Here is a 12512-nt window from a genome sequence, read left to right as displayed (position 1 = left end):
CATGATTGGTCATTATACAGGCTGCAAACACTAGAAAGAAGAAAGCACAATCTCCATCATAGTGATACTTATCAATTGGAGTTTTCTTTTGACTACAAATCCCATAATTCCATTTTCCTCCCTCCCACACATCAGCCACCCCACCCATTGAAACATAAATGAGCTGCATCCATTCAAAAGACCTGTGGTTTTCAATCAGGGTGCCTACAACTGTTGCATTCATTGCAGATTGATCTCTCTCGCCCCAAGTGATGGCTCCACCCATTGAAGCAGACAGGCTCCCTGTCATCCGCTGAATAGTGATGTCAGGTCTTGTCCCAGATTTTTCCCAGGTTGCAATGCGGCCAACAGTCATTTTGTATGCTGTTAAAAATAAAAGGGTGAAAATCACATACGAATTGTGAGAAAACCATCATTCACAGGTACACTAGATTATGAATTACACTAACTTTAGCATAGTCAAATAAAAAAAAAATCCTGGAATACCCCTTTAAGACCATAACTCAATGAAAACATGGTAATGCCATCCAAAAATAGGAAAAAAGTGAGGATTAAAGAAAATTAAGTACATAACTAATACAGATAAAGTGAGTCCTTTCATATAAAAGTAAGAAAGAGCTGTGGGAAGCTGTAAATCACTGTCTATGTAGATGACAGGAGCTTCTTCAGGGTCCTGTACAGTACAGTGTGTCCAAAAAAGGTAAAATGGGGCCGTCCTCACATGGTGTTCAAAGAAGCAACTAACCCTGGCACAAGAAAAAAGTGTTATACAGAACAAGTACCTCCTTGCACTGTAGGGAGGTGATGCCAGCTAGTGCATGCACTTAAGTAATATTGGTGTTTTGTGAACTGTCCATTCTGGGTTGTCCATTTTTCCAGCCAATGACATGTTTCGCAGCTCTGGACTGTCCGTAGAATTGTATATTGAGTATGGTTTAGTCAAGTTAAAATGGTCCAGAAAAGACCATTGTATGATGAAAATATTGTAACCTGAGGCCATTCTAAGTTGAGGGACCGCTGTTATGTCAAACATAACTGTTTATGATGTATAACTGATATATTCACATGCAAGATGAATGTGATGCATAGATTATTGTAATTGGGGGTGAAGGGCCTTGGTAAGAGTAAGTTGAATAAAAACCCTGTGGTCACTCTGGCTTAGCTCCAAAATGGGGCCCATTTCCAATGTCTGAGGGCTCTGGCCCCCACGTTACAAGGTGAATTGGTTTTGGTAGCAATGACCTGCTCAGGCTATAACCGGCCACAGTGATGTCCCACCTCAGCCGGTGAGTGACTGTCACAGCCAATACATGGTTGTCTCAGAAGGTGGCGGCTGGAGCGGTTGGACTCTTCATGATCAAACCTTTACCCCCTGTCCACAGGATAGGTTTTTCACCTGATCGAGTGCTCTGGCAGAAAATCCAGGCTGTAAATGCTACCCCTTAACGAGCCATGATGTGTATACACGTCATAGGGCTGTTAAGGTCATATGGCTAAGGCTCCTGACCCAAGCCTGTGTTATACCTGGTAACCCCCAGCTGATTTCAGTATCAGGGGGCCACCATCAATAGCTTTTATGAGACGATTGCCACGGCTGGTTATTAACAATTTATATGATAATTGACAGTAACAGATGTTATGTAGTGGTGTGGATCACCTAAGGGGACTAAGTGTAAAAAAAAAATAAAAAAAATATGTAAACATAATAAAAATAAACATGTTTGGTACCATCGCATGTAAAATTGTCTGAACTATTAAAATATAACTTTTATCCCACAGCGTGAATAGCCTAAACGTAAAAAACTACCAAACCCTAGAATTGCTTTTTTTTTTTTTTTTTATTATAAAAATTGAGTAAAAAGCGATTTAAAAAGTCCAAACAATGACAATGGTACAGATAAAAACTACAGATCATTGCACAAAAAATGAGCCCTCAAACAGTCCAGTATACAAAAAAAATGAAACTTTTATAGGGGTCTGAAAATGGCAATTAATAAAGAAATAATTCTAAAGTTTAGACTTTTTAACTCCTTAAAGGGGTACTCCACAGGCCAGTGTTCCGGCTGCGTTTGGAACATTTAGATACGAACGCTGTGCGCGCACTGCGGGGGGCCTGCCACGTCCCCTTGTGACATCCGGTCACACCCCCTCAATGCAAGTCTATGGGAGGGGGTGGGACGGCCACTACGCCTCCTACCATAGAGTTGCATTGAGGGGGCGTGGCCTGACATCACAAGTTGGTGTGGCTGACCCCCACAGCGTGCGCACCGCGTTCAGAACTAAATGTTCCGACACAGCCAGTGGAGTACCCCTTAAAGGATTTTTCACTTTGTCATTATGGGGTTTTGAGTGCAGATTGATAGTAGAAATTTGTATTTATGTATTTATTTATTTATTAAGCACTAGACCCCCACATAAAAATAAAATGTGTAAGGTTTTTTTTTTTTTTTTTTTTTTTGCCGCTGTCCTTTCAAACCTCTTCCATCCATGTAATAGCCTATGTGATCTGAAACAGAGACTCCTTACGCCAGAAATAAAGAACCCTGAAGTCTTGGCACCTGGGGGGGGGGGGGGGGCCTTTGTGAATTCAGGAAGCTAGCAACACGTCTGGTTTGCAAAATGATTTGTGATTTTTTTTTTTTTTTTTTTTTTTTAACTTAACACTACCCTTACCAAATTGTAGGGGAATAGCTTAAGTGAATAAAGCTTCCAATGCAGTAAATGTCAATTGTATCTGTAATCTACGATGGCTTGGAGCTAGCATTAAGTTGAAAAGCACTGCAAATGGGTAGCGCTGCAGTGCCTGAATTATATACGGTCAGGTCCATAAATATTGGGACATCAACACAATTCTAACATTTTTGGCTCTATACACCACCGCAATGGATTTGAAATGAAATGAACATGATCTGCTTTAACTGCAGATTGTCAGCTTTAATTTGAAGGTATATACATCCAAATCAGGTAAATGGTGTAGGAATTAGAACAGTTTGCATATGTGCCTCCCACTTGCTAAGGGACCAAAAGTAATGGGACAGAATAATAATATAAACATAAATAAAACGTTATATTTTTAATACTTGGTTGCAAATCCTTTGCAGTCAATTACAGCCTGAAGTCTGGAACACATAGACATCACCAGATGCTGAGTTTAATCCCTGGTGATGCTCTACCAGGCCTCTACTACAACTGTCTTCAGTTCCTGCTTGTTCTTGGGGCATTTTCCTTTCAGCTTTGTCTTCAGAAAGTGAAATGCATGCTCAATTGGATTCAGGTCAGGTGATTGACTTGGCCATTTCATAACATTCCACTTATTTCACTTTAAAAAAACCTCTTTGGTTGCTTTTGCAGTATGCTTTGTATCATTGTCCATCTGCACTGTAAAGCGCCGTCCAATGAGTTCTGAAGCATTTTACTAAATATGAGTAGATAAAATTGCCTGAAACACTTCAGAATTCATCCTGCTGCTTATGTCAGCAGTCACATCATCATCATACATGAGAAGCAGGTCCATTGGCAGTCATACATGCCCACGCCATGACACTACTACCACCATGCTTCACTGATGAGGTGGTATGCTTTAGGATCATGTTCCTTTCCTTATCCATACTCTTCTCTTCCCATCACTCTGGTACAAGTTGATCATTGTCTCATCTGTCCATAGGATGGTGTTCCAGAACTGTGAAGGCTCACCAATGGTTTTTGAGGCTCACCAATGGTTTACATCTTGCGGTAAACCCACTGTATTGACTTCTCTTGATTGTTGACTTTGACATACATACACCTACCTCCTGGAGAGTGTTCTTTATCTGGCCAACTGTTGTGAAGGGGGTTTTCTTCACCAGGGAAAGAATTCTTCGGTCATCCTCTACAGTTGTTTTCCTTGGTCTTCCGGGTCTTTTGGTGTTGCTGAGCTCACCGGTGCGTTCCTTCTTTTTAAGAATGTTCCAAACAGTTGTTTTGGCCACGCCTAATGTTTTGGCTATCTCTCTGATGTTTTTTTTTTTTTTTTTTTTTTCAGCCTAATGATGGCTTGCTTCACTGATAGTGACAGCTCTTCGGATCTCATCTTGAGAGTTGACAGCAACATATTCCAAATGCAAATAGCACACTTGAAATTAACTCTGGACCGTTTATCTGCTCATTGTAATAATGAGGGAATAACACACACCTGGATATGGAACAGCTGAGAAGCCAATTGTCCCATTACTTTTGGTCCCTTAGCAAGTGGGAGGCACATATGCAAACTGTTCTAATTCCTACACCGTTCACCTGAATACCCTCAAATTAAAGCGGACAGTCTGGAGATAAAGCACATCTTGTTCGTTTCATTTCAAATCCATTGTGGTGGTGTATAGAGCCAAAAACTTTAGAATTGTGTCAATGTCCCAATATTTATGGACCTGACTGTAAGAGTGAACCAAAAGCCGGTAGGCTTTTACTTGAAACTCCATATATGGAGTAAAATCTATATCTAGTAACAGTCGCAGCAAAACTGAACACAAGAAGTGGGGTGGGGCTTGGCATGTCCTATGTGTAGGAGAGAGAAAACCTGTGTACCTTTTAGTCTGTCCTTAGAGAATTTGTTCTGTCCATGTAAGGTAAATCAAGGCTTGCTTTTCATTAGTAGCAGTAGTTTCAGTGCTTAGAGTGACCCCCTCATTGCTGTGCTGCTGATATTCCTTTTCATTTCTGCTCACCTACCAACTTACAAACACAGAGCATCAGTAACACCTTCTCCCTTTACATGCCATCTATAGTATTGACTGTGTGCATTCTTAGCCTAGCACAGTGCCAGCCAGTTCAATGCACTTTTACTAGCACTATGGCATAGCAAAGAGGAGTATGTGCTATGCAGTTCTGTGATTTGGCAGAAAAGTAAGAGAAGGGAGATCATGTGGCAACAGGCCAGCTCCCTAAAATGGAAAAATAGCAGTGCACGATAAAAGGGACTCTCAGAGGCCCAGCAACAGCATTGAGAGCACTAAAATTACCCTGTTACCACTCTGAAGGGTTAATCTAACTAAACCATGCAGGATTTTAAAAAACCTTTTGAAACAACAGTGACACTATAAAGTCCCTGCGTGGCATTGGAAAATAAGTCATGACCTGAGCGTTAATTGTTTTAGTCACTCACCAATGACGTTCTCGGTCTTCATTTCTAAGAATTTAATTGACAGATCCTGTCCAGCTACAAACAAGCGGATACAATTTCATTTTTAAGATGTTCTAAGACAGTTAAGCAGAGTTTAAGGATTACAAACTTATTGATTTATATCCCTCTAAGACCATCTCTGATTGGAAACCTTTTATTATATTTCTATCAAATTTGACATAAACAGAACAGAAGCACATGACACTGTAGTATGTTGAAAAAATAACTAAAGAAAACACTTTAAAGACCTAAGAGAGAAGTAAAGATTTACTGAGGCTTTATCATTGGGTGCAGCCTTTGTATGCAATTTACAAGATACTTTAATAAGCAGATCCCTAGCATAAAATGGCGTAGCACTGGGCGGCGACCACCACCACCGCCGCGACACCAGTGCCCACAGGGGGAACGACCCACTGGCAGAGCTGCCCCAATGCCACTCAAACCAGTCTATGGGTCGCACCTCCCCACAGACACGGCACCACGGCAGCAACGGACGCCTCACAGCACCACACCAGTGTGAACAAGGTGTAACAGCTCACTTACCATGCTCTCCCAGTCAGACTGGGAGGCTGCTAGGAAAGAAATGGCCCTTGTGTAGCTAACTACTACTTATAGGGTTGGGCTGAGGGGGTGGGGAAGAGTGCAGACACATGTTCAAACAAAAAAAAGGAGGGGATTCATATGAATCAGTGTTTAAGAGGGTAGAATATTACAGCTTTTACTGTGTAAGGTTCAGTGGTGTACCTACGCTTCGGTAAAAATACTTCCAGACGGGAACCCACTTCCAGGGGAAGCAGGCTGCCAAAGCATAAGTACAGCACACGGGCCCGTCTGGCATAGGTGGGTGCTCGCTAATGGGGAGGATCTAGGACACCTGTCCTGGATCCACAGGCGAGCAAGTGCCACTTTCAGCATTGTTGTGCAGGTGATTGCAGGGGGTTCCAGCGGTCGGACCTCCAGTGATCAGACACTTATGCCCTATTCTTTGGCTAAGGATAAGTGTTCCTGCACCACAGTACTCCTTTAAAATTTTTCTCTGGGGCCTTCCATTTCTCTTAAAGGGGCACTCCAGTGTTCCAGCGTTCAGAACATCTTGTTCAGAATGCTCAGAGCGGCTGTCAGTGGTCGGAACGTCACGCCCCTCCATTCATGTTGTCTGACATGACCCCTCCCATAGACATGAATGGAGGGGGTGTGATGTGATGTCACAAGGGGGTGTGGCTGTAACAGCATGACCACGGCTTTTGTTTAGAACGCTGGGTGCTGCGGGAGATCGCGGGGGGCCCCAGCAGCAGGACCCCCACGACTGGTCAACTTTTCCTCAGCACAGATCTTGATGAATCTCCCCAATTAAATGGGTACTCCTGCTGCTCAGCGTTTGTTCCAAACGCCGAGCAGCGGAGTACCCCTTTAAGTGCAAAATGATGGGAAAAGTTTAGTTGTTTTTTTTCTTATTTAGCACAAGGTCTGAAGACTTTCCGAATGCAATGTATATGTGGACATATTAATAGTTTTTTTTTTTGTTTTTTTTTTTTGCCTTCTTATATTTATCAACTGGCTCTAGAAAGTTAAACAGATTTGTAAATTACTTCTATTAAAAAAATCTTAATCCTTCCAATAATTGTCAGCTGCTGAAGTTGAGTTCTTTTCTGTCTGGCAACAGTGCTCTCTGCTGACATCTCTGCTTGTCTCGGGAACTGCACAGAGTAGAAGAGGTTTGCTATGGGGATTTGCTTCTACTCTGGACAGTTCCCGAGACAGGTGTCATCAGAGAGCACTTAAACAGAAAAGAACAACTCAACTTCAGCAGCTCATAAGTACTGAAAGGATTAAGATTTTTTAATAGAAGTAATTTACAAATCTGTTTAACTTTCTGGAGCCAGTTGATTTTGATCAATCTGTGCCACTGTGTGAACCCAGCCTTATAGCTTGTTAAGAACAAATCTATGATAGCATTTGTCTTTTTCAGAGCAGCAGCAGCCGGTACGTGACAGCTCCCTGCTAACATGCAGGTTCTACTCAGCGCCAGAGCTTGAATGCAAACACTGTAACTGTATCTCTCCTTGATAACCTGCAACCTGCTATGGATGCTGTACTTACCTGATGAGATATATATATATATATATATAATTTTTTTTTTTTTTTTAATTTGTTGCACTACAGCTGTATAGCTTTTCATGTTTTATCTATATACCCATGTTTTATCTATATCTTTGTGCAAGCAGTGTGCTGCTGTATTCTCCTGTTGCTGTATATTTAGCCCAGCAGCCTGCACCTGTAAGCCAGGTCCATATAATAGTTTTGAATCAATAGTGCTGGCCAACTTATTCTCTGGTTGTATTACACATACGGGGGAGTGGCTACCTCCATGTTGGTTCTTGCACACCACCCACCTCTATCAGGTGTATATAAGGTGCCTTGGATGTTTCAGATCCTGCAATGCCTGCTGAACTGTTCACACAGAGGCATATTCATAGTGTAGGGTCCGTCCCAAAATGAGGTCAGCTTACCATGGTGGCACGGTCCAAGCTATTTGGCCACCAAATTTGAAAGCGAAGTACCTCACTGTTTCATAATTTCAGATTTTCATTTGTTGCACTACAGCTGTATAGCTTTTCGTGTTTTATCTATATACTCATGCTTTATCTATATCTTTGTGCTAGCAGTGTGCTGCTGTATTCTCCTGTTGCTATATATATATATATATATATATATATGCAGTGAACCAGCACATGGTTTGATATGCTCCTTTATGATTTGTGCATGAGAATCGATATATATATATATATATATATATATATATATATATATATATATATATATATATATAGTGACACTGTGGCAAGGGAAGGGTGTATTTCCCTAGCTAACTCTGGAGAAACCTCCACCTGTGGCCTAATTTATGAGGTAGCAGAAAGGGGTAGTGTGTTTAAAAGGAAGTCAGACAGAATAGTTGGGGCTCTCCCCAGAAGACAGCAAGGTGGCTGTAGAAGGGAGGCAGGGGCCCTGGTGAGGAACACACAGCCAGAGCTGTGAATGGCTCCAACAGTGAAGTGTGGACGAGACACACAGCAAGAGGTTGCAAACGCTGTGTGTGAACAGTGAGTAGAAGGTTGCAGGAGGCACAAGTTTAACTGGCCAGGAAAAGCCCACCAGTTGGTAGTCAGGGCATGCTGGATTGTTTAGTGACTAGACTGTCTAGGGTTCTGTTTTGTTCCTGTCTTATGTTTTTATTTATCCTGCAACCTGTCTAATAAAGCTGGAGAGGGTCTGGACTTGCATAAAGTACTGTTGTTTGCCTGCTGATTGAAGTGGAAACACCCTGTGGTGGTGTCAAGGACGATCCCAGAGTTATTGTTGAAGGCGGTGTATATATTTTTCTTTGGAGTGATTTATTTATGTTGTTGCAGGGATTCTAACATAATCTATAGTGCCAATAAACAGGTAAAAACTCCAGGATATGGACAGCATGCACGGGCGCTCGACAACCAGGTAACAGGATAAAAAGTTTTATTCTCCCATAATGCAACGCGTTTCACAGCACAGCTGCTTCATCAGGCATAGTTGGGTGGGTTCACAGCACACTATATATAGATCCATTAACCCTTTCAGGATCATTAAACACCTCAAGGATTGTACATTTATAACATACTATCACAATAATAGCAAGTAATAAATATATATATAATACAAATGGAGCACCATAAAATGTGTATATATATGACAACCTCCACACAAAAGGAGAAAACATAAATATAAAAATTAAAATGAAATAAAAATAATAATAATAATAATAATAATGATAAAAATACTTTTGAGCTTGAATACATAAGCAAATATCTCAAGAGAGAATACGCAACCCAATCTATAGATAAATATTGTATGGGAAATATTATTTATTTATAAAGTATCGAAGTGCGCATCAGACACCATTCAATGCCCACAACGATACAAACTGCACCATGTGAACATGGACCAACCTGAACAGGTCCAATTCCAAGTACCAACCAAGTAAAAAAGATTTACATTTATTTAAGGGCATTATAAAAAAAAGGGGGGGGGGGGGAGGGGAGGGTGGATGCTCTTTATTTGTGGTATCGAAGCGCGCATCAGCAACCATCCCAAGCCCGCATCGATACAAACTGCACCATGTGAATCCAGAAGGATTCTCAATTAATTAATCTCTGAAACCTATTTCTGGATTTTTACATTGGGCTCTTTAGCCCCAGCAGGATTGAATGAAATTATTGAAAATACCCCAAAAAAATTTGACTCTAGAATTTCTATTTTTAGTGGCAATCCTTCATCTCATATTTTTCCTAGTACATTCATATCACATAAATGGTTATGCTTTATGCTTTCATTATGGGGTACACACTCTTTTTACAATACCTTAAACTTGGTTAGATCACTTTTCACATGGTGCGTCTTGTGCTGATGTGTGCATCAATTTCATTTGTTACACGCTTCAACATTTTACATTGAATGGAGCAAATGCTCTTCAACTAATGCAACCTCTTTTCATTATGTTCCGACTTGGATCCGGACCCGCTCATTTTGGTCCATGGTGCAGTTTGTGTCGATACGGGCTTGGGATGGTTTCTGATGCGCGCTTCGATACTACAAATAAAGAGAATCCACCCTCCCCTCCCCCCCCTTTTTTTTTATAATACTCTTAAATAAATGTAAATCTTTTTTACTTGGTTGGTACTTGGAATTGGACCTGTTCAGGTTGGTCCATGTTCACATGGTGCAGTTTGTATTGTTGTGGGAATGGAATGGTGTCTGATGCGCACTTCGATACTTTATAAATAAATAATATTTCCCATACAATATTTATCTATAGATTGGGTTGCGTATTCTCTCTTGAGATATTTGCTTATGTATTCAAGCTCCAAAGTATTTTTATCATTATTATTATTTTTATTATTATTTTAATTTAATTTTAATTTTTATATTTATGTTTTCTCCATTTGTCTGGAGGTTGTCATATATATATACACATTTTATGGTGCTCCATTTGTATTATATATATATATTTATTACTTGCTATTATTGTGATAGTATGTTATAAATGTACAATCCTTCCGGTGTTTAATGATCCTGAAAGGGTTAATGGAACTATATATAGTGTGCTTTGAACCCACCTAACTATGCCTGATGAAGCAGCTGTGCTGTGAAACGCGTTGCATTATGGGAGAATGAACCTTTTTATCCTGTTACCTGGTTGTCGAGCGCCCGTGCATCCTGTCCATATCCTGGAGTTTTTACCTGTTTATTGTCACATTTTATGGAGACGAGGAGTGGCTGCCTGACACCTTGTTTATATTCGATGCCTTGATCCATTGTTGCACTTGGTAAAGTGTAACCCATTGGGGTAAGAGCAATACTTACCATTAATAATTTCTCTGTGCAACAACGGTATTATACGATGGAGCGCTGTCTGTCTTTTGTCTCACATAATCTATAGTGCGACATTTTTAAATCCATATTGAGCGATCCTTTGCTGTAAATCCTAAGAGTTGGGTACACTCAGGTATTTCAACTAATTTAACAGGTGTGTCCATACTAAAATGCTTCTGGACAACTGCTCATTACCATACATTTATACTTTTAATGGTATTAGGGTCATAACCTTTATTTTTAAACATATTAAAAGTTATGTTTGAAGCACTATCCTAATAATATTTACTTTCTTTTTTGATATGATTGCAGGATAGACCTCACCAGGTTTGGTTTATGAGACCAATACAATACTTTGACAATGATTTTCTCAGGTATTACTGGTCATGAACTTAATACTGACCATTGCATGCTGACTTGTCTTACTTTTTTTTATTGTTGTAAACTCATCATTTACAGTAACCGTTTCCATGTGCAGTTCAATGGAAGATGAGAATAAGACTTAGCACTCATTTATTTAATGCTATTGATTGATATTACAAATTCCTTTTAAATCATGTCAGTCTGTTCTTTGTTTCATTGTCCAATAAAGAGTTAAGAACATCTTTGAGCATACATGGCTCCAGCTGTTATGCCTCAAGAATGTGTAGTTTAGTTCAGGGGCACGTGATATCTTCTAAACTCCTCCACATTTGCTTTAAATAAACCCAGGACTGGTAAACAAGACTTCACTGCTCCTTATTAACTCACTCCTGACATGTCATGGACACAAAACTATCATTTAAATGTTTAGTCATTTTAATGTGAGGCTCTGGATTATGGGAGAGGTCAGCACATTCCTCTGTGGGTGAATTCTGAAAAGTAAAGGGCACATGCATTGGCCTCTTCTGCTGCAAACCACAAGGGGTCTAAAAACTATATGGATCCAATTTCTCAGAGTCTCATGTACTGGTGATTGAAATGAACCCCAGCCCAATGCTGTGTACAGATAATGTTTAAGGGCACTGCATATGCTGCGTATTTCAAGCTGCGCTAAATCGGCTGCGCAGCGGGAAATACTCTGTGTATTCTCTGATGATCATACACACAGGTCTAGCTGGTGAGAGCCCTGTGTTTTCAGTGAAGATTGGAGGCGGAGCCGCAGGCCCACAGGGCTGCCGCCGGCTAGCCCTGTGTGTATGATCATCAGAGAATATGCAGCATATTTCCTGCTGCACAGACTATTTAGCACAGCGTACCTGCAAGCTGCGTGCTCTAGATCATCTAGACTGCTCCTAAAAGGTAAATCAAGGCTTTCCTCTAATTTTCAACCCTTAAAGCTGCACCTTGTGTAAAAACCAGCATACCTACTGCTGTTTGTTCACAGTGCTTGTCAGCAGCAAAAATAACAGTTCAGTGCTTAGTGTCACCCCTTACTTGCTGTGATCCTGTTTCTGATTTTCCTTTCTGCTCACATAGCACCTTGCATACCTAGTACATCAGTAACCCCTTCTCCTTTCCATATGCCTTTTATAGGAGTGGACTGTATAACTCATCAGCCCAGCACAGTGCCAGCCTGTTTAGTCCAATGCACTTTCACCAGCACTATTTCATGGCATAGCAGTGAGGAGCTATAGTATGTGCTATGTGGTACTGTGATTGGGCAGAAAAGTAAGAGAAAGAAAATTCTGTGGGAACTACTGGCGAACAACCCAGCTCTGGTCGCACTTCCTGAAGTAGAGAGGATGGGAAATAGCTGTTCACCTTGGAGGGCACAATAACACTAGTGAAGGCACTAAAATTACCTTGTTGGCACGATAAAGGGTTAATCTAACAAAAACTATGTTATAAAACATAAATAAATCTGCTGAAGTCTTAAAAGAATGCCTGGTCAGGCCTAATATTTTCCACTTCAAAAGTTGATCTTACATAAATTAGTCTAAAGACTTTAGATAAATCTGTACAAGTCAAAGTG

Source organism: Hyla sarda, chromosome 9 (genome assembly GCF_029499605.1).
Source record: "Hyla sarda isolate aHylSar1 chromosome 9, aHylSar1.hap1, whole genome shotgun sequence".
Taxonomy (NCBI): Eukaryota; Metazoa; Chordata; class Amphibia; order Anura; family Hylidae; genus Hyla; species Hyla sarda.
This window is presented reverse-complemented; position numbering follows the sequence as displayed.